The sequence below is a fragment of the Bombina bombina genome, chromosome 6 (assembly GCF_027579735.1).
Source record: "Bombina bombina isolate aBomBom1 chromosome 6, aBomBom1.pri, whole genome shotgun sequence".
Lineage (NCBI taxonomy): Eukaryota > Metazoa > Chordata > Amphibia > Anura > Bombinatoridae > Bombina > Bombina bombina.
The window spans coordinates 887,274,868-887,298,476 of record NC_069504.1 but is presented as its reverse complement, the minus strand read 5'-3'; the positions used below and the strand labels follow the sequence as shown (position 1 = coordinate 887,298,476).

The 23,609-nt window shown below is 40.1% G+C and overlaps 1 protein-coding gene across 10 annotated transcripts in view; it reads right to left on the bottom strand.

The window, feature by feature from the left end:
- LOC128663865 (phospholipid scramblase 3) overlaps window positions 1-23,609 on the bottom strand; it is a 201,994-nt gene that overhangs the window by 104,159 nt on the left and 74,226 nt on the right. Inside the window, exon 1 of one of the 10 annotated variants that reach the window (XM_053718419.1) lies at window positions 11,359-11,513. The exons of 8 other annotated variants lie outside the window; for them this stretch is intronic. The gene's annotated coding sequence lies outside the window, so the exon portion shown is untranslated. Of the gene's footprint in view, window positions 1-801; window positions 1,537-11,358; window positions 11,514-23,609 lie in introns of those variants that run through there. One more of the 10 variants, XM_053718420.1, reaches the window with a different exon arrangement.

Below are 23,609 nucleotides of genomic sequence, written 5' to 3'. Positions count from 1 at the left end.
TGTCTCTCTCCCCCCTCTTTTTTTTTGCTGTGTCTCTCTCCCTCTCTCTATCCCCCCTCTTCTGCTCTCTCTATCCCCCCTTTTAAAGCTCTCTGTCTCTCGGCAGCCGGCCCCGGCACCTGGCCCCGCCCGCGGCCCGCCCGGCCCCGGCCCCGCCCGGCCACAATCACGTCACGCACGACCACACCCACTCCGCACCTGCCCGGCCATGCCCACTCCACCACACAACGCCAGGTCAGTTGGAAGGCCAGGTGTGTTTGTCCTCGCGCACAGTCTCTACTGCGCATGACAGCTTCGGACAAACACACTTGGCCTTTTATTATATAGGATGAATATTGCCTAAATATGTTTTTATATGTTTTCATCTACTTAACTGCAAAGGGCTCCAATGCACTTTTATATATATATATATGGCTATATATACCTATATATGTTCACGCAATTATGTAGTTATACCTTCCAATGAAAATGTACAAAATTAAAAAAGCTTATTAAAGCTTTATTTTTTAGGAGTGAATTTAATAAAATTATTCAATAAAACATTCAATAAAATATTTAAGAAGCCTATGTAAAATCCTATATAGTAGTCTCTATGCATAAGTTGTGGCCACAACTATTAAAAGAATTTGAGGAATTCCTGAATAGAAAATTTGTCAGTTGCTATAGAAAGATAGTCAATCTGTTTTGTACATGAATATTAGTATCCAGCGTAGTATATAATTGTATCCAATTTTAAATGGTGCCGATTTTTCTTAGTGTGATAAAATTACACTTTATATGCAGTGTCTTGCTTTGCAGTACCTTAGACTTTTGATTGTATCACTCGGTGTTGTAGTCGGCGTTCTTCAGCCGTTACTCCGTCTGTGGGATCACGTGTCCTTTGAGTGGCCAATCCCGGGGCAGGTCACGTGAATGAATGTTATGAATGACCATACTTAACAAATGTTAACATGACTTATCATTCCTCAGTATGTTTGTGTGTATGAAGATGGCTTCCATTATATTGACGTATACCTGTCCTCAACGATATTTTAAGCGTTTGCTAAATCTTATTTCTCCTTGCTAAGAGCAAAGTATATCATATTTGCATCGCCCCCGTGTCCTCACTGCTGACCACTAGGGAGAAGTTGGCAACAGATCAAGCATTTGAATAGAAGCGGTGGAAACATGTCCCACTGTGTATCCGTATTGCATTAAGTGTCCAAACGGGAGCCCCCCGCGTACCCCCAGAAAAAACACACATATACATAGTAATAACAGTGTGATAACATCAATGTCTCCACCACATGTATCCTCAGAAATATAACCATAGAAGACAAAAGTATCATACAGTATTACAGTGAAAGCTTATGGAGTTTAGTAATGCGGTATGGTGGCTAATATAGTATAATTTTAGGCTTTTAAACATGTTCACCCAAACCAAATGAAATAATCCTGCTGAGCTATAAAAATTTTAACTAACGATATGAAATATGGACATCTGACTTAAGTATTGCTGATCTTTCTTAAATACAGCTAGTATAGTGTTAGGCTTTTAAACATATTCTCACAAACCAAAAGAGATGAACATACTAAACTATAAAGCATTATTTTAATTAGCTATAACAGCTAATCTTACGTAAAAACAAACATAAAAGGTAACATGATATAGAGTCTTTTCCCCTTAAATATGAAAAGGAGAGCGCCCTATTGTTTAAATACCATCCCTCAGGCGGTTGTCAGAGTACATCAATGACTGGATAAGTCCGGTGTTAGTTTTTCCTATAGTCCCTTTAAGAAAGATTATAAAGTACAGGTATCGGTACCAATTATAAGGGTTCTTTAGCTGGCAGTCAGGTATTCCACCGATATTCACCGGGTCTATATTTGCGGATGAGGAGTTCATCCGGTTTTCATCTTTGTTCTCTTGCGAGGTCCCCCTGGCCTCTTTGTGAATGTTGTGGGTATCGGAAGGCTTCCTCTCCGCAGAGATTTGCTTCTTGTGCCATCTAGTTTTTTGTCTGTTTGCAATGCGCTCGGTGAGCTGCTTTCTTTTTTTATTGTTATTAGTGCTTTGGTCAACATCGTCAATGGCGCCTTTTTCTTTTGAGAACCTTGCTCTGCTTTAGAGGTGCATTTTGAGTGTCCTGGTTCTCTCCTCTGACAGCTTAGGTCGGTGGGAGTTATCACAACAGTCTCAGCCTCAGTTGCAGTAGGTATTTCTCTTTCATGGCAGCGGTTCAACAGAAAATCCAATGGTGCACGTTCTATAAGGTTTTGAAATAGCAACTCAAGTTTGTGCCAGTGGGCGCCAAAAGTGTCTGTCGGGTCAGTTATTTCAGCAGCAGCCATTTTAGCTGTAACGTGTTTTTAGACCACTCTTTATCGGCCTTCTCTACAGATCTCAGTTGGTCCTCTTCGCTTATAGTTCAGTTGCACTGGTAAGAGTTATGTTGGGAAATTGTTGTGGCAGAGTAAGCCAAAAACCCTTGTGTTATTGAGGGGGGTGGCGCTGCCTATAAAGTGCCGCCGCACAAGGCCCTTAATGTCTGTTTTCAATCTCCGGTTTAAAAAATACAGCTTTCTATCAGATGTATTGTATGCCCCCAGTTAGCCTGCTAAGTGGGTTTGCTGTAGGAGATTTCTCTTATTCGGCGGAATATAAGGAACTCAGCCAGAGCTCAAAAGAATGCGACCGCACCGGATAGCTGGTCAGACACGCCCCCCGGTACTTTGTATTTTGTTTTAGAAAAAGAGTGGTTACACTTAGGGCAATGCCCTACAAAAGGCCCTTTTAAGGGCTATTGGTAGTTTATTGTTAGATTAGGGTTTTTTTTTATTTTGGGGTGGCTTTCTTGTTTTTAAGGGGGTATTAGATTAGGAATAACTTTTTTTATTTTGGATAATTTAGTTTGTTATTTTCTGTAATGTTAGCTTTTTATTTTTTGTAATCTTAGTTTTTTTTTATTTTAATGTAATCTTAGGTATTTTTATTCAATGTAATGTTAGTTTTTTTATTTTAATGTTAAGTTAGTATATTTTATTTTGGATAATGTTAGTTTTTAAGTATTTTGTGTTTTGTTTTTTTGGTAATTTTTAATACATTTTTAAGGTAGGTAGTATTTTGTTATTTTATGTTAGTTTATTTTAATTGGGTTTAACTAAGGGGATTTTAGGTTAGGGGGCTTAGTTTAATACTTTACGATGTGGGTGGTTGGTGGTTTAGGGGTTAATAGGTTAATTAGTTGTTTGCTTTGTGGGGGGGTTGGTGGTTTAGATGTTAATAGGTTAATTAGTTGTTTGCGTTGGGGGTTGGTGGATTAGGGGTTAATAGTGTAATGATGTGAGGGAATGGCGGATTAGGGGTTATTACATTTATTAGGTACTGTGCGATGTGTGGGTTGGCGGATTAGGGGTTAATACTATATTTAGTTATTGTGATGTGGGGGGAATGGTGGTTTAGATGTTGATATTGCGCATTCGTTAGGTGTTTGTTAAGGCTTCCAGGGAGTTATGGTACTTTAATAGTCAGCTCAAGGCTTGCTGTGCCTGCCTATGTGTGGCGAGGTTGAATTGAAGTACAATTTCTCCATTCTGCGTGCGTAAGTCCTTGCTCTGAATATGTGATACTGACTGGCGATGCCGGTTCTGTTACTTTATGGGAGTAAAAACTGCGGGCGACAGGTAAAATATATGTGCATAACTTATATACTGCGCCGTATATATGTAATCGCTCCATTAGACAAAAAATTGGTGACACTGGGTTTTCGCCCAACGCTGCATAAGTTGTTGAGGGCCTTTGATCCCTGATAAGTACGCAGTGTGAATAGATGTCACCATAGATAAGTTCTCCACTGCTCTTTTTTTATGATTTCATTACAGAGTTCTAAGTCTGCCAAATAATATTTTCCTTTTGAGTGACAACTAAATACTACTTTGTCTGGAGAAAAAAAACGCAGCTGCAGGCACTTTCCTTCCCCAGCAGCTACTACAGGAGCCACAAGAACAGCAGTGGCTGCTGGCAGACTGTTTCAATTGTTTGGGACACAACCTTCGGACAGTGTTACACAAACATTATGTGTAACTGACCCACTTAAAATAGTAGCAATACCACCAGCATTGTTTTGCTGCTACTGTGACAAAACCACTGGATGTATCTGTTCATAGCCTCCTCTAGTTCCTCCACAGATCTGAGCCTCGGAGCACTGGCAGCTCTGTCTGCAATAAATTAAAAATCGTCCTTTCACTTCCCTCTCTCTTCCTGAGAATGCTGGTTGGCTAGAAAATGTCACAGGCTTCCACTGACAGGAAACTGCCACTCTATTCTGCTGCTCCTTCTTGGTTTGCATACATAATGCTGCATAAAACTAACACATACATAACATACACATGCTGCATAAAACTAACACATACATATAGGGTTGCCACCTTTTGCCCAGCCGATTCCTGGAAACTTTGAATTTGGGCGTGGTTGGGGGGGTGTGGTTGGGGCGTGGTGGGGGTGTGACTGGGGTGTGATTGGAATGTGGCTTCACATAGCCTTAATAAAATATATTTTACCATTTTTGCTGCATCTCAGTGTGTGTGTGAAGTATCAGTGAGCTGCCTGTCAGTGTGCGTGTGAAGTGTCAATGAGCTGTCTGTCAGTGTGCGTGTGAAGTGTCAGTGAGCTGCCTGTCAGTGTGCATGTGAAGTGTCAGTGAGCTGCCTGTCAGTGTGTGTGTGAAGTGTCAGTGAGCTGCCTGTCAGTGTGCGTGTGATTAGTGTCAGTGAGCTGCCTGTCATTGTGTGTGTGAAGTGTCAGTGAGCTGCCTGTCAGTGTGCGTGACAAGTATCAGTGAGCTGCCTGTCAGTGTGCGTGTGATTAGTGTCAGTGAGCTGCCTGTCATTGTGTGTGTGTGAAGTGTCAGTGAGCTGCCTGTCAGTGTGCATGTGAAGTGTCAGTGAGCTGCCTGTCAGTGTGTGTGTGTGAAGTGTCAGTGAGCTGCCTGTCAGTGTGTGTGTGAAGTGTCAGTGAGCTGCCTGTCAGTGTGTGTGTGTGTGTGTGAAGTGTCAGTGAACTGCCTGTCAGTGTGCGTGTGATTAGTGTCACTGAGCTGCCTGTCATTGTGTGTGTGTGTGAAGTGTCAGTGAGCTGCCTATCAGTGTGCGTGTGAAGTGTCAGTGAACTGCCTGTCAGTGTGCGTATGAAGTGTCAGTGAGCTTCCTGTCAGTGTGTGTGCGAAGTGTCAGTGAGCTGCCTGTCAATGTGTGTGTGTGAAGTGTCAGTGAGCTGCCTGTCAGTGTGTGTGTGTGAGGTGTTATGGAGTCAGTGTGTATGAGCTGTCATTCAATAAAAAAATTACTGAATGTTTAACCGCTGTTCTTTTATATACTTACTATATACTTTACAATATCACAATCAACTCCTTGAATGACAGAGAGCACTGCAAGTCTGCAACACAATACGAAACAATGTGATGCAGCATGTCCTGGCAGCCAAGGGGTTAACCCATCTTTTGAGGCCGAGTGCGGTTACCTTAGTCTCCCTCTCTCAGCTGGCAGATCCAAGTCCTCCTCCATCCATGTTAGCAGCACAACAGTAAAACTTAAGGACATCCCGTACGGCTCCGGTAATTATTTAGACAGCAGAAACTGTTGCAGCTGGAAAAAAACTAGCAGAAGTCTCTGGCAAGCAGTAACTATGTCACCTAATGCAACAGTCCAGACTGTCCCGGTGATACCGGGGCAGGTGGCAACCGTACATACATAACATACACATACTACATAAAACACATACATAACATACACATGATGCATAAAACTAACACATACATAACATACACATACTGCATAAAACTAACACATACATAACATACACATACTGCATAAAACTAACACATACATAACATACACATACTGCATAAAACTAACACATACATAACATACACATGCTGCATAAAACTAACACATATATAACATACACATTATGCATAAAACTAACACATACATAACATACACATGATGCATAAAACTAACACATACATAACATACACATGCTGCATAAAACTAACACATACATAAGATACACATTATGCATAAAACTAACACATACATAACATACACATGCTGCATAAAACTAACACATATATAACATACACATTATGCATAAAACTAACACATACATAACATACACATGCTGCATACAACTAACACATACATAAGATACACATTATGCATATAACTAACACACATATATAACATACACATGCTGCATAAAACTAACACATACATAACATACACATACTGCATAAAACTAACACGTACATAACATACACATTATGCATAAAACTAACACATATATAACATACACATGCTGCATAAAACAAACACATACATAACATACACATTATGCATACAACTAACACATACATAAGATACACATGATGCATAAAACTAACACATACATAACATACACACACTGCATAAAACTAACACACACATAACATACACATACTGCATAAAACTAACACATATATAACATACACATGCTGCATAAAACTAACACACACGTAGCATACACATACTGCATAAAACTAACACATACATAACATACACATGCTGCATAAAACTAACACACACATAACATACACATTATGCATAAAACTAACACATATATAACATACACATTATGCATAAAACTAACACATACATAAGATACACATTATGCATAAAATTAACACATACATAACATACACATGCTGCATAAAACTAACACATATATAACATACACATGCTGCATAAAACTAACACATATATAACATACACATGCTGCATAAAACTAACACATATATAACATACACATGCTGCATAAAACTAACACATATATAACATACACATGCTGCATACAACTAACACATATATAACATACACATGCTGCATACAACTAACACATACATAACATACACATGCTGCATACAACTAACACATATATAACATACACATGCTGCATAAAACTAACACATATATAACATACACATGCTGCATAAAACTAACACATATATAACATACACATGCTGCATACAACTAACACATATATAACATACACATGCTGCATACAACTAACACATACATAACATACACATACTGCATAAAACTAACACATATATAACATACACATGCTGCATAAAACTAACACATATATAACATACACATGCTGCATAAAACTAACACATATATAACATACACATGCTGCATAAAACTAACACATACATAACATACACATACTGCATAAAACTAACACATATATAACATACACATGCTGCATAAAACTAACACACACATAACATACACATTATGCATACAACTAACACATACATAAGATACACATGATGCATAAAACTAACACATACATAAGATACACATTATGCATAAAACTAACACATACATAACATACACATACTGCATAAAACTAACACATATATAACATACACATGCTGCATAAAACAAACACATACATATCATACACATTATGCATACAACTAACACATACATAAGATACACATGATGCATAAAACTAACACATACATAACATACACATGCTGCATAAAACTAACACACACGTAACATACACATACTACATAAAACTAACACATATATAACATAAACATACTACATAAAACTAACACACACATAACATACACATACTGCATAAAACTAACACACACGTAACATACACATACTACATAAAACTAACACATATATAACATACACATACTACATAAATCTAACACACACATAACATACACATGCTGCATAAAACTAACACACACGTAACATACACATACTACATAAAACTAACACATATATAACATACACATACTACATAAAACTAACACACACATAACATACACATACTGCATAAAACTAACACACACGTAACATACACATACTACATAAAACTAACACATATATAACATACACATACTACATAAAACTAACACATATATAACATACACATACTACATAAAACTAACACACACATAACATACACATGCTGCATAAAACTAACACACACGTAACATACACATACTACATAAAACTAACACATATATAACATACACATACTACATAAAACTAACACACACATAACATACACAAGCTGCATAAAACTAACACACACGTAGCATACACATACTACATAAAACTAACACATATATAACATACACATACTACATAAAACTAACACACACATAACATACACATACTACATAAAACTAACACATATATAACATACACATACTACATAAAACTAACACACACATAACATACACATACTGCATAAAACTAACACACACGTAACATACACATACTACATAAAACTAACACACACGTAACATACACATACTACATAAAACTAACACATATATAACATACACATACTACATAAAACTAACACACACATAACATACACATACTGCATAAAACTAACACATATATAACATACACATGCTGCATAAAACTAACACATATATAACATACACATGCTGCATAAAACTAACACATATATAACATACACATGCTGCATAAAACTAACACATATATAACATACACATGCTGCATAAAACTAACACACACGTAACATACACATACTACATAAAACTAACACACACATAACAAAAGGTGGGAATATAGTGCTATGGCCCACTGAAATATACTTAAAAGAAATAGACAAACAACTCAAAAATCAAACCTGCTACAAAAAATTGTGGAGCAACCCAGTACAACAATTTCACAGAGAATATAAAGACTTTGGGGCCTATCTATGAAGCTCTGAATGGAGCTTGAGGGCCCGTGTTTCTGGCGAGTCTAAAGACCGCTGCTCCATAACCATGTCTGCCTGATCTGTGCAGGCGGACAGACATCGCCGGAATTCAACCCAATCGAGTACGATCGGGTTGATTGACACCCCTGCTGGCGGCTGATTGGCTGCGAGTCTGCAGTGGACGGCGTTGCACCAGCAGCTCACAAGAAAAACTAACACTTACAGCACCAGTGGGACTTGTATCATATAAGCAATAAACAAATTGAGTCATTACCGGATGGTACAAGCACCTTAGGCTCTCTGAGCAAGTGCCATATTTAAAATGCTGGTGCACGGTGCATACTTAAATACACTTTTAAAACAATTATAACTTTTATTAGAAGCATTTTTGCTAATGCATGTATATTACAAAAATGCTCATATTCAAAAGTGAAATGCATCCATGTGAATTCCAATTTTGGCTGGAATGTCCCTTTAATAGGTAGTTTATGGGTGTTAGTGCACTTTGTAACAGTTTAGTTTTGTGAAACATTTTTGTTACACAAAATCCATAACTACTGCTCTCAGATGGCGGTATGGATCGTGTCGGTATAGGCTGTAAAGCAAGCATTTTAGCCTCACCGCATTTTTTTGAGTGCCGGATTGATGTTGCGTTACAGGCTAAAATGCTTGCTTTATAGCTATACCGACACGCAATAGTGCGTTACTGCTTTGACGCTGAAATTGCCAGCGTTAAAAGCCACAACGCAAAACTTATAATCTAGGTGATTATTTGTATTCGATGCGAATAGATGCCAGGTGTGTGTTAGATGAAATGGTATGTTCATCAGTAAGATAAATACGTCTCACTTTTCATTGTGTGAGGATGGTTCTCTCTACTGTGATATGGAGAAGAATTTTAAAATAATGTGTAACACATAGGGTTACCAGGTATCCAGTAGAGAACTAGACAGTCCAGCATTTAAACTTGTAATTAGTCAAATCTAAACAAAATACTGACACTTAAGTGTCCAGTTTTATTAGGTCCCTTAGCCACAGCTAAATAAAATGCTCTGCATACTACAGGTTACATTCCTTCTCCTGTTGGCACACATTAGGTTTACTACATGACTGGGAAACTCACTCTTTGGGTTAGATTTAATTAAATGGCCAGCAGACATAATCTAGAGCTAGTTACGTAGTCTTAAAGGGACATGAAACCCAATTTTTTTTCTTTCGTGATTTAGAAAGAGCGTGTCATTTTAAACAACTTTCTAATTTACTTCTATTGTCTAATTTGCTTAATTCTCTTGATATCACTTGCTGAAAAGCATATCTAGATATGCTCAGTAGCTGTTGATTGGTCGCTGCACATAGAGGCCTTGTGTGATTGGCTCACACATGTGCATTGCTATTTCTTCAACAAAGGATATCTAAAGAATTGAGCAAATTAGATAATAGAAGTAAATTGGAAAGTTGTTTAAAATTGCATGCCCAATCTGAATCATGAAAGTTTATTTTTGACTAGACTGTCCCTTTAAGACCACTGGTTCTTAACTTATGGTGCAAGCAGCATCGGCTGCTTGATAAATCTCCCCCTTTGTGTTAGGATGATAAAAATAAAAACATTGCTGCCAAGAGGATAAAACACTTGCTCTTTTTTTTTGGATACTGGAAGCCTAGAAGGGTAAAATCACTGCCCAGTGCATGTTACTGCTACAGACAGGGATTCAAATCCTTGCTTCATTGTTAATGGAAACTGAGGGGATTTTATCATTGCTCAACTTAAAGGGACAGTCAACACAAAAATTGTTATTGTTTAAAAAAGATAGCTAAAGCCTTTACTACCCATTCCCCAGCTTTGCAAAACCAACATTGCTATATTATTGTTATATAATTAGCTTTTCACAACAGGGGAGTGCTAGTTCATGTGAGCCATATAGATAACATTGTGCTCACGCCCGTGGGTTCTGCACAACACAGCAGTAATTGGCTTAAATGCCAGTCAATAGATACAAAATAAAAAGTCATGTGATCAGGGAGCTGTCAGAAGATGCTTAGATACAAGGTAATCACAGAAGTAAAAAGTGTATTAATATATTAATGTTTTCTGTGCAAACCTGGGGAATGGGTAATAAAGGGATTATCTATCTTTTTAAACAATAAACATTTTTGAGTTGACTGTCCCTTTAAGGTGGGGTTGGGGGCCTGGGGGGAGTCTAAGATACAATTTTGGGGAGAGCCACTGCTTTACCCCATCAGTTACTATTGCCTGGTCACTTGCTGATTACTTAGTATTACTTTTGGGGACACCTGGCAACCCTAGTTATACTATCCAATAGTGTTATGACAGCTCGGCATAAGTACACAGCACAGGCAGAAGCAGAGCCATTCTTTCCTCTAGACACACTAATATACCAAGTACATCCATCACTGCTAACAGCAGTACTTGCCCCCTGTACTATATCATGCCAAGTACAAAAGCCCTGGCAGCAGCAGTGCTAGCCCCTCCCAAAAGACACACACTACACATACTATACAAACCAACTACACAAACACCTTCTTTATCTCTAATAATCTTTTTTTACCACACTAACCTCTCTCACTTGGTAGGTTTCTGCACTTCTTTCTTTACAATTCTCCCGACCTTATCTTTTTCACTCTTCTCTCCAGAATGCCTGTTGTTTGCCTTGCCTACTTGTTCTCTCTCTCTCACAGTTGCCTTGTTCTTGCACAACCCAGCAGGAAATTGCTAAAGAAGGAGTGTGTCTGTTTTTTTTTTTTTGGAGGATAATGACGTATTTATTTCTCTCTCCTGCTGACCTACAGTTGGAATGTTACTTCGTGGTATCTGTGGATTTTAATTTTAGGGATTTTATAATGTAGGGATTTTATTCTTTGTGCATTTTGATTTTCTGGATTTTAGACATTAAGGATTATGATCTTTCTGGATTTGAAGATTCTGACTTATGGTATTAGGGATTTTGTTTGATAAATATATATATATATACAGACACATACATACAAACGTATGTATATATATATATAATTTTTTTAAAACAAGATAAAAACATAGAATGTTACATGGGTATATGGACTTACTTTTAGTCAAAAATAGATGTAGTTTTAGAGCACTCCAACTGAAAGTGTGATAAATAGAGGTTCAAATGACCCCTTATGTGAAAAAAAAAAAAAAAAAGATTCTACACTTTAGAATGAGGGATCACGTCTTAGCTTGAGCTGATTTTTTTTTTAAATATCTCTGCCCAAGAATCTGACTGCAGATGTGCAAAACCAGAGGGAACATTCACTTCCTCCATAGATGCCAATAACTGCACTGTACAGGCACACAATCATTTCCCAAACAAAAATATCTGTCCTGACACAGATGCACGATGTGTTATAGACCAATTTTTACACATGTGCACAGTGCACACACTATCTTTGCACATAGTGATCTCTGTACACAAAATCAGTTCGCAATCCACTAATCTTTATACACATTTCCTGTGTATATATATATATATATATATATATATATATATATACTGGCATAGTCCTCATTACCACAGTTACTTACTGTTTATCTGCAGAGAAGCAGATGTAGATAACAGCTTTAGTGAAATTATCTAGACATATTGGGGCCTATTTATCAAGCCGTCAACCGCAAATACGCTGGAATTCTGCAGCGTAATTGTGGCGAGCCTGATTCGCCTTATTTATCAAAGGCTACAGACCGGCAAAAGTAGAATTTTGTGACGTAACATACGATCCGCCAGTCTCAGTCCAACACAGATCGATGCTTACGTCACTACAGATGTTCCGAATGCAAATTCGGCACTATCTGACTAATTTTGCTACTTATCAAATAACTACCAGGTATGCTCGCCACTATTCCGGCCCAGCGTACCTGGTTTTAATTCCGCCGCCCTGAAGGTGGCGGATGCCATAGGAATCAATGGGAGTCGGAAAGCAGCGAAAGCTCATGTTCGCTGCTGCCCGATATCCCATTGATTCCTATGGGAGAATAAAAGTTACGTTTACACCTAACACCCAAACATATACCCCTAATCTGCTGCCCCCTACACCACCGCCACCTACATTATACTTATTAACCCCTAATCTGCTGCCCGACACCGCCGCCACCTACATTATACTTATTAACCCCTAATCTGCCACCCCCTACACCGCCGCCACCTACATAAAAGTATTAACCCCTATCCCGCCGCTCCCGGAGCCCACCACAACTAAATAAATATATTAACCCCTAAACCGCCAGCCCCCCACATCGCCATAAACTAAATTAACCTATTAACCCCTAAACCTAACAACCCGCTAACTTTATATTAAATATTAACTCATTCCTATCTTATAAATTTAAACTTACCTTTAGATTTAAATTAAACTATATTAAACTACTAATTAACCTATTCTAACTATTATACTAAAATTACATTAAACTATATTAAATTAATAATTAATCTAACCTAACTTTTAAACTAAAATTACATTAAACTACAAATTAAATTAACTATATTATACATTTAAACACCTAACCCTACTCAAATAATTTAAAGGGACATAATACTAATATGCTAAATCACTTGAAACTTATGCAGTATAACTATAAAAAGCTGACAGGAAAATATCACCTGAGCTTCTCTATGTAAAAAAGGAAGATATTTTACCTCACAATTTCCTCAGGTCAGCAGAGTAAGTTCTGTGTAAAAAGTTATACTTCACCTGCTCCCAGCTGCAGGTAAAAATAAAAAAAAAATGAAGAAATGAACAGCAGCCAATCAGCATCAGCAGTGCTGAGGTCATGAACTCTTTTACTGTGATTTCATGAGATTTCACTTAACTCTCATAAAATTTCAATGCAATCTTCCTTTAAACTGAATAGGGAAATAAGATGAGAGTGCACGTAAGCTTGCCCGTCCACTGTCCCGGGACAGACATACTAATATGCTGCTTAGACGTCCTTTACAATGGGATGTGGCTACTGAGAAACTTTTGAGGTAAAATATCTTTCTTTTTTACATAGAGATGTTCAGGTGATATTTTCTAGTCAGCCTTTTACAGCTATGCTGCATCACTTTCAAGTGTTTAAACATTTGGGTATTATGGCCCTTTAAATCTACACTAAAAAATTACAAAGTTACAAAAAACTAACTAAGTTACAAAAAATAACAAACACTAAGTTACACAAAAAAATAAACACTAAGTTACAAAAAATAAAAAATAAATGATCAAAGCTTTAAACTAATTACACCTAATCTAAGGGCCCTATGAAAATAAAAAAGCCCCCCAAAATAACAAAAACCCCTAGCCTACAATAGACTACAAATAGCCCTTAAAAGGGCCTTTTGCGGAGGCATTGCCCCAAAGTAATCACCCATCTATCAAAATACAAATACCCCCTGAACACTAAAACCCACCACCCACACAAACCACCCCCCAAATAAAATACTATCTAAAAAAACCTAAGCTCCCCATTGCCCTGAAAAGGGCATTTGGATGGGCATTGCCCTTAAAAGGGCAGTTAGCTCTATTGCAGGCCCAAGTCCTAATCTAAAACTAAAACCCACCCAATACACCCTTAAAAAAATCCTAACATTAACCCCGAAGATTTACTTACAGTTTTGAAGATCCGACATCCATCCTACAAGAAGCCGGGAGAAGTCCTCAACGAATCGGTCGAAGTCTTCATCCAAGCCTGCAGAAGTCTTCACCCAGACGGCACCTTCTATCTTCATCCATCTGGCGCGGAGCGGCTCCATCTTCAAGACATCCGACGTGTAGCATCCTCTTCCATCCGACGACTACTGACGAATGAAGGTTCCTTTAAATGACGTCATCCAAGATGGCGTCCCTTAGATTCCGATTGGCTGATAGAATTCTATCAGCCAATTGGAATTAAGGTTGAAAAAATCCTATTGGCTGTTGCAATCAGCCAATAGGATTGAGCTTTCATCCTATTGGCTGATCCAATCAGCCAATAGAATGCGAGCTCAATCCTATTGGCTGATTGGATCAGCCCATAGGATGAAAGCTCAATCCTATTGGCTGATTGCAATATACATACATACATACATACACACACACTCACTCTAAATATATATAAATATATATATATATATATATATATATATATATATATATATACATACATACAAGTCCTGGGGTGAACATTTTCTAAACAAAAGACAAATTATGCCCTGACCAAAAAATATTATGACCGAAAAAAGCCTAAAACCTAGGGGGGGCAGCAGAATTTTGAGTGCCTAGGGCAGCACAAAACCTAAATACGCCACTGCATTGAGTGTACCACTAGCAACATGTTTGTGTGTCACAGCCAGCTGGTGCGTGTGTATCAGACAGTATGCTTTATGTACCAGCCGGTTTCTGTGTGTATTTGGATCTGAGATTCAACTCAGCAGGTCAATTATGAAGGTGTACAGCACACATAGAGGACACATGAAGCACTCAGTGGATTCTGCTTGGTAGCGGTAGTGCTTGGTTGAGTTCTTCAGAGGCATGCAAATACAACTCTTTCTGCATATAAGGTAGGTCTCAGGCTCAGCAGCAGAATCCTATACTCCATAGTGTTTAACTGCATACTGTGTTAACATTATATATAAAGTCTCTCCCTATGGTCCCCTTAATGTATCCAGGGGTGTAGCATGCCTGAATACCTTAACCTGTAGGGAGAGACTGTGTACATAATGTTAACACAAAGAGGCTGAATTATCAAAGGTCTTGCGGACCTGATCCGACAGTGCGGATCAGGTCTGCAAGACCTCGCTGAATGCGGAGAGCAATACGCTCTCCATATTCAGCATTGCACCAGCAGCTCACAAGAGCTGCTGGTGCAACGCTGCCCCATGCAGACTTGCGGCCAATGGGCCGCCAGCAGGGAGGTGTCAATCAACCCGATCGTACTCGATCGGGTTGAATTGTGGCGATCTGCAGGCGGACAGGGTTATGGAGCAGCGATCTTTAGACCGCTGCTTCATAACTGCTGTTTCTGGCGAGTCTGAAGACTCGCCAGAAACACGGGTCCTCAAGCTCCATACGGAGCTTGATAAATGGGCCTCAAAATGCACTCAAAAATCACTTAAAAAAATATTGAATACGATCGGGTAAATTCTCCGGAATCTGCTACCCTCTAACTTTAGATTGTGACCCCTTGTTTTGGCATTTGTTTTTTTGTGGAAAATGCATTCAGCTTCTATTTTATTAAGTCCCTTCATATATTTGAAGGTTTCTATCATGTCACCTCTTTCCCTTCTATCCTCTAAACCAGTGATTTTTAACCTTTTTTTTTTTGCCGTGGCACACTTTTTTACATTAAAAAATCCTGTGGCGGGGGGCGGAGCCTGGCTGATCAGGAAGATGGCCGCGTGAAGTAAGAGCTCCCAGGCCCTGATCCCTTAAAACCCTGGTATAACCCATGCAGCACCTGTTTTATAAACGATAGTTGATCCCCCTTGACAGTTAGATCCCCCGGAACCCCCTGGCAACAACCTAAGAGTAAAAGGCTGAGTGCAATACTTCACCGGGCTCACGCAGAGATCACGGCCCAAACTGAAATGGCGCGCACTTCCTTGCGCATTTAAGAAAAGCAGAGACACAGGCGCACACTTCGGACAGCAGCAGACAAGCACACGGGAATAAGCCCGCAGCGGACCGGAGAGCGCAGAGAGTGAGAGCTGACCGGGAGTCAGGAAGGAGCCGCATTAGATCCGGAGGGCATAGTAGCGGTATGTAAAGACACGCTATAAAGCGTGGGAGTAGCCCAGACACCACCACCATATAACGGAACACCTTGAAAAGTGTCCGCTGTAGGCACAAACCGCAGATGGTAATTAAGAGACAAGAGGGGGTATAAATCATACATAAGCAGTACGCAGTGGGAGAAAGGCCCTGCATAGTAACAGCGAGACATAAGACAGTAACAAAGCAACTGTGCTGGCAGAACACCCCCTACATGACAGGGGAAAAAAAACAGGCCTAAGAAAGTGGAAATCAAATAAATAAACAGACAATTACATACAAACACTTTGGGACACTTTATAACTGAAACAAGGCAGCTAAAGCCTCAGGCAGCTATTTAAATAAAAGCATAAAAACTGCACAGAATTTAAAGAACTTTGGCAACAGATATAGAAAGTACACTACTTATACAAGCCTCATTCTGAAAGACCCATTAAAAGTTTCTTACTCAAGTGGAGGTGTATGCAGAGCGGGCCAAAAAAAAGCAAAGGCACTACTAACAAACTATAACCAATCATCTATTAAACGCCACATGCTGGAAGGTGCCAGCAATATGCCAGGCCGCAGACTTAATAGAACAGAAAATACACCACGCTCTAAAACATTACAGCAATATCTGAGACCTGTAGACCCCGCATCAGACATCCATCCTGAAATAGTAGGGATGGACCAGCAAAGAGATAAACCGACTGACATGGGGGATACTGATCTAGCAGCAACGGGGCTCACAAAAGAGGACTTGCTGCCACTCTGTACGAAGCAAGACCTAAAAGAGATAATATCAGAGGTCAAAACCTGGTACGGAGAGTTGAAAAAAGATATCACTCGTATAACGCAGAGAGTCACGACACTAGAGGAGGGACATAATATTATGGATACCGACATACAACACATGTCACAGCTGGTATATGCACAAGATGACACTATCCACCATTTGCTTGAAAAAGTGCAGGACCTGGATAACCGAGGGAGGAGAAATAACATGAGAATACGTGGAATCCCAGAGTCCATTCTCCCGGCTGCCTTAGAAGGCTGTCTACAAGCCCTGTTCAGAACGATTAAAGATGATAACAATGCTCCAGAAGTGCAGATAGAAAGGGCGCATAGAGCGCTGAGAGCAAAACCCCCTCCCAAGGCTCCCCCGAGAGACGTGATTCTAAAAATGCTTCACTTTAAGGACAAAGAGGAAATCATGAAACATGCCAGAGCAAAACAAGAGATTACACATGCGGGAAATCGGATACAAGTCTTCCAGGACCTCAGTCCTGCTACACTACAGAAGAGATCTCCAATATGTCACAAGAGTACTACAGGAACAAAGAATTACATACAGATGGGGTTTCCCAGTTTGTATCATTGCTACCAGAGGAAGTAACACAGCAGTACTCAAGACGGCAGAGGATTTGACACACTTCTGTGACATCTTGCAAATAAAAATTCAGCCCCCAGAGATGATCCAACAATTAGGAAACGGCCGCCATCAAACAGACCAGAGGGCACCACCATCGACATCACGAAATCCAGACAAACAAGGGAGAGATCCCGATGTGAAAAAACAACTGCAGGGGGAACCTGCACAGGGACTGACTTCTGATGAGTAACACCAAAAGGGGACATTTGATATGAAACATGGACACCAGGTCGTATGCTAAATAACTATAGATATATTTTTTCTTTTTCTTCACAGGGTTTGGGGACAGGGATACTGCCCTCATTATATTGTTTACATTGTTTATACTAATTAGGAGTTGTATTATTGCATAGTTTGCTCTTTAACTTGTCTTTTGCATTGTTTTTGAATAGCTTGAACTTTGGTTTAAATCAATTGCTACTATTAATAGATACACAACAGAACTTGGCGTCAGGATACTGTGATTAACTGTTTTTTGTTGCACTCATCTGATATTCTTTCCTGCCTTGATAGGCACACATGCGTCACCAGAAGTCCACAGAGACACGCATTACATCAGCGTATACGGTAGGCTCACTTCGCACTCAGGCACTTAAGAGCATCTAAAACTAGAGGTAACACACTACAGTTAACACTAAAAATTTTGTCGAGACAACCTGGAGACAATGGGGACTACACCTCACCCAGACACATTACATTGTTGACAATAAACGCAAAGGGACTCAATAGCCCGGAAAAACGCTCCATTGCTTTTAACAATCTATACAGGGAGTCAGGTGATATCCTATTCATTCAGGAAACGCACTTCAAAAAGGGCAGAGAGACAAGATTTTTGAGCAGCAAGTACAAAACCTCATATCTAGCCTCAGGAAACTCCAAGAAAGGGGGGGTGGGAATCCTCCTAAGAAATAATATTCATTTTAGTCCGACCAGAGTTATAAAAGACCCCAATGGCCTTTATTTAGTGGTAATAGGGACAATGTTTGGCACACCTACCACACTGGTAAATGTATACCTTCCCAATCAGGGACAACAGCTGGTATTCAAACAAGTCATGAACCTGATTCTAGAACACTCAAATGGAATAATCCTATTAGGGGGTGATTTCAATCTCCCACTAGACCCCACACTAGACACTTCCTTGGGACACTCTAGCACACATCAAAGAGTAATCAGAACAATTAACACTCAGATGCATCAGCTAAAACTACACAATGTGTGGCGGACAAGGAATCCACAAAAACGTGACTACACTTTCTATTCACACCCACACCACCTCTACACTAGAATAGACTACCTCCTTACAGATCAGAAAGGCTTAACGAATGTAGTGAGCTCCACCATTTTACCAATGACATGGTCAGATCACGCCCCAGTTGTATGTAAAATGCACTGGCCAGATCTACCTATAAGACCCTTTATGTGGAGGCTAGATGAACATTTGATTAATGACACGCTGATTAAATCAGAGATAGATACAGCATTAGGACACTACTTCAGGGAAAACCCGGCTGGAGACACCTCGCCTCCACAGTATGGGATGCGCACAAATGTGTTCTGAGAGGGGAGTTCATTAGGCTCAAGGCGAGAAAAACAAGGGAAAATAGACAGTTTGTTAACTCTACGACATCCCAAATTAAGTACTGGGAAACCCAACTCAAACTTAACCCCGACTCCCCGGAAATCTTGAGGAGACTGACCGCTGCCAGACAAGACTTAAATAACCACTTGCTGAAGGTTTACCAAGAGCAAGCTACCAGACTACAACAGAAATATTTCGACAGCAAAGACAAAATAGGACCCGCATTAGCTAAGACGCTCAAGAGAAAGCAATTAGACGCACATATATACTCTATGACGAATCACACAGGGCAAACGCATAGGGATAGTCAACAAATAGCAGAAACTTTCAGGCATTACTATCAGGAACTCTATAACATTCAAAAAAATACCAGTCAGGAAGAAATAGAGGAATTCTTAGCGGACACACATCTGAACACCCTAGAGAAGGAAGACAGTGAGTATCTAGACTCGCCTATCACACACGAAGAAATTAAGACTGCAATAAAAAACATGCCCAGCGGTAAAAGCCCAGGACCTGACGGACTAAGCACACGCTACTATAAGACCTATGTGCACCACCTGTTGGCCCCACTATCAGCTGTATTTAATTCTATACTAAAAGAGAAGGGATTCTCAGACAATATGCTTGCAGCACACATAACAGTAATCCACAAGACAGGCAAAAAAACAGACAAACCGGAAAACTACAGACCTATATCTCTGTTGAACACCGACCTCAAGATATTTGCAAAGATATTAGCCACTAGGATTAATAAATTTCTCCCAGACTTAATTCACCCAGATCAAGTGGGGTTTGTACCTGGCCGAGAGGCCAGGGACAACACACTAAGAACATTCCAAATTATAACTCATGTTAAAATACAAGAAATCCCTATGATTTTAATCTCCACGGACGCTGAGAAAGCGTTCGACAGGGTACACTGGAGCTTTCTCAGATCAGTCTTACAAAAGATGAAGTTCAGCGACACCTTTATAAAATTGATTTTCACTCTTTACACGAACCCTACGGCCCAAGTAAAGGTGAATGGCCTACTATCAAATAGCTTTGCTATTAGGAATGGTACAAGGCAAGGCTGTCCCCTTTCCCCTATACTTTTTGCTATCACGATTGAAGCCTTAGCCCAAAAAATTCGGAATGATACCCAAATAGAAGGAATTCAAATAGGCTCAAACGTATATAAAATAGCTTTATATGCTGACGATGTCTTGCTCACCTTGACTAACGTTAGCACCTCCATAAACAGAAAACTAGAGAAATTTGGACAGTTTGGCAGAGTCTCCAATTTTCAATTAAACCTATCTAAATCTGAGATCCTTAACATTTCTTACGACACAGCTGCACTAGACCAGTCTTTACAGGGTTGCCCACTCACAAAGCAGGACACTAAGATGAAGTATTTAGGCATATTCTTATCCCCAGACCAGCAGGCGGTGCATGCGGCCAATTACAAAAAACTGGAGACAGATATAGTTGCGGATCTGTCGAATTGGAAAAATAAACCCATATCCTGGCTGGGCAGGGTAAACGTGATTAAGATGAATATACTGCCTAGGCTCCTATACCTTTTACAGACTACACCAATCCCCTTACCGCCTAATTATCTATCCAAATTGCAAAACACAATAGAGCACTATATCTGGGGGAATATTAGGCCCAGGGTTAAGAAAGCTACATTATACCTGCCCAGAGACAGGGGAGGACTGGGGCTTCCTAATATCTTGACATACAAACAAGCCATTACACTGCGAAAGCTACTAGATTGGTGCGGAAACGACCCTAACAAACTGTGGGTTCAGATAGATCGCTCAATACTGGGCAGGGAAATGCAGGGGGAGTGGCCTGGCTCCTGGAAAGGGACAGACCATTGGTAATATCCAGGTACCCATTGTTCACTTACTTTTTTGCCACGTGGGACAGATTGTTAAACACCTCTACAAACATTTCCACTCGCATATCCCCTCTGACACCAACATACCAGAACCCTGCTGTGCCTTGGAATTATAGAGAAACGAGCACTAGACACACAGTTTCATACAAGGAACGCACACTATCGGCACTACTGGAAGGGAACAAACTGAAAACACTAAACATGATAAAAGCAGATACCCGAGACATGGGAATGAACTGGCTGGAGCATGCCCAGCTCGGTCATTTCCTGACGACGCATAAACAGAAACATAACATCTTTAGACAATTGACAACCTATGAGACTTTGTGCACAAGGGAAAACCCAACGGAGCATGCAATCTCATTAATATACAAGCTCCTACTGATAGAAGATGCTCAGACACTACCATCATACACTAAGGCGTGGGAGAGAGAACTGCACACAGACATTGACACCTCAGATTGGTTAACTGCTTTTCTCATTACAAAGCGGGCTTCGGTCTCAAGTAGGGTTCAAGAATCCGGATATAAGTTTTTATCTAGGTGGTACCTCACACCCATCAGGTTAAATAAGATATTTAAAACGACCTCAGGAAAGTGCTGGAGAGGGTGCGGAGGAGAGGGCACTTTAACGCACATATGGTGGGACTGTCCGGGGCTAGACCGGTTCTGGACGGGGGTGTTAGAATACATCAGGAAAGCAACAGGGAAAATGTTACAAAACAGTCCAAAAACACTACTTTTCCTGTCTCTCCCCGCACTAGAAAGTACTGCTAGTAAGGCATTGAGAATGGTTATGTTAAATAACGCAAAGATGTTAATCCCGAGGTACTGGAAAACTAAAACAATACCAACAGTAGAGGAGTGGAAAGGACAGGTTAGTTCATTACTGAATCTGGAAAGGTACCACCACCTACAGAACGACACAATAGACACACATGAAATTATGTTAATGCAATGGAAGGAATGTAATACGGAGTAAAATGGAGAAGGGTAGTTAAATTTACAACCTTGAAACATAAGGCTTACCTACTGTGTTACCCCAAGCTGGAGGGGAGGGGAAAGTAAGGGAATGTACTGAACGTGCTTAGTAGCACAACACTTGAACTGTTACAAAGACCATATGTGAAAGTGACTAAATGCCATAAGGGTTAGATGCTACATTTCTTCTACCTGACTACTAGTCACGGGATAATTGTGAAGGACTAAAAAGGACAATCAAGATCTGAAAGACAGATGAACCAAATAATTTTTAGGCACAATTGCTGTGTATATTTAGACATTTAGATTGTAAGACGCAATATAGCAAGTTCACTATGACAGAGTTTTGCGGGCAGTTGTTGAGTTATTGTTGATTTCTGTACTGATTCACTGATACTGGTTGTGCAATTGTCTATATCCACTATTGTCGACAGTGGATACCAGACTGCTCCCACTACGACTCAATCCTCCGCACCGTTTGCCACAGTGACTCTCCACCCACAATTCACTGGACAGAGACTCTGACCCATGCATACAATGAACTTGCCAGTTCCACCATCACCACATCCTCTGCCCTCGGCCTCCCCGACTACACAAAGCCTTTTCATTTGTACGCAAGGGAAAATTGTAAAACCATGGCAAGAGCATGGTAGTAATTCTTTCCGTCCTGTAGCCTTTTTATCTAAAAAGCTGCCCGTCCCTGTGCAGGGTATGCCTTCATGCCTGCGATCCCTCGCAGCATGTGCCATGGCCATTAAGATGTGCGAACCTATCACACTGGGACACCCACTTGTTTTACATACCTCCCATCAGGTTCTGCACCTCCTTAACAATCTTCAAACACAACACATGACTGCCCAGAAACTTAGTGGTTATGAAATACTGCTTACCAGTACTTCTGAGTTAACCATTAAGTACTGTGCAACTAACTCAAGCCCAGCGTCTATTCTCAAGACCTTGTTACCCTCTGATGTACCACAATCTGACCTCCCCCTTCATGACTGTGTCGCACTTATTCACTCCAGCACAACACCACGCCCTGACCTCCGGGACACCCCTATTCCGGGAGTCCCTGACGTCTTTGTGGACGGCTCATGTAGCCGCCCAGATGACCACACGTACCTTGCAGGATATGCAGTGGTCCAACTTCCCGACATTGTCATTGAATCTGCCTCTGTCATGCATAATTCGGCTCAGGCAGCTGAATT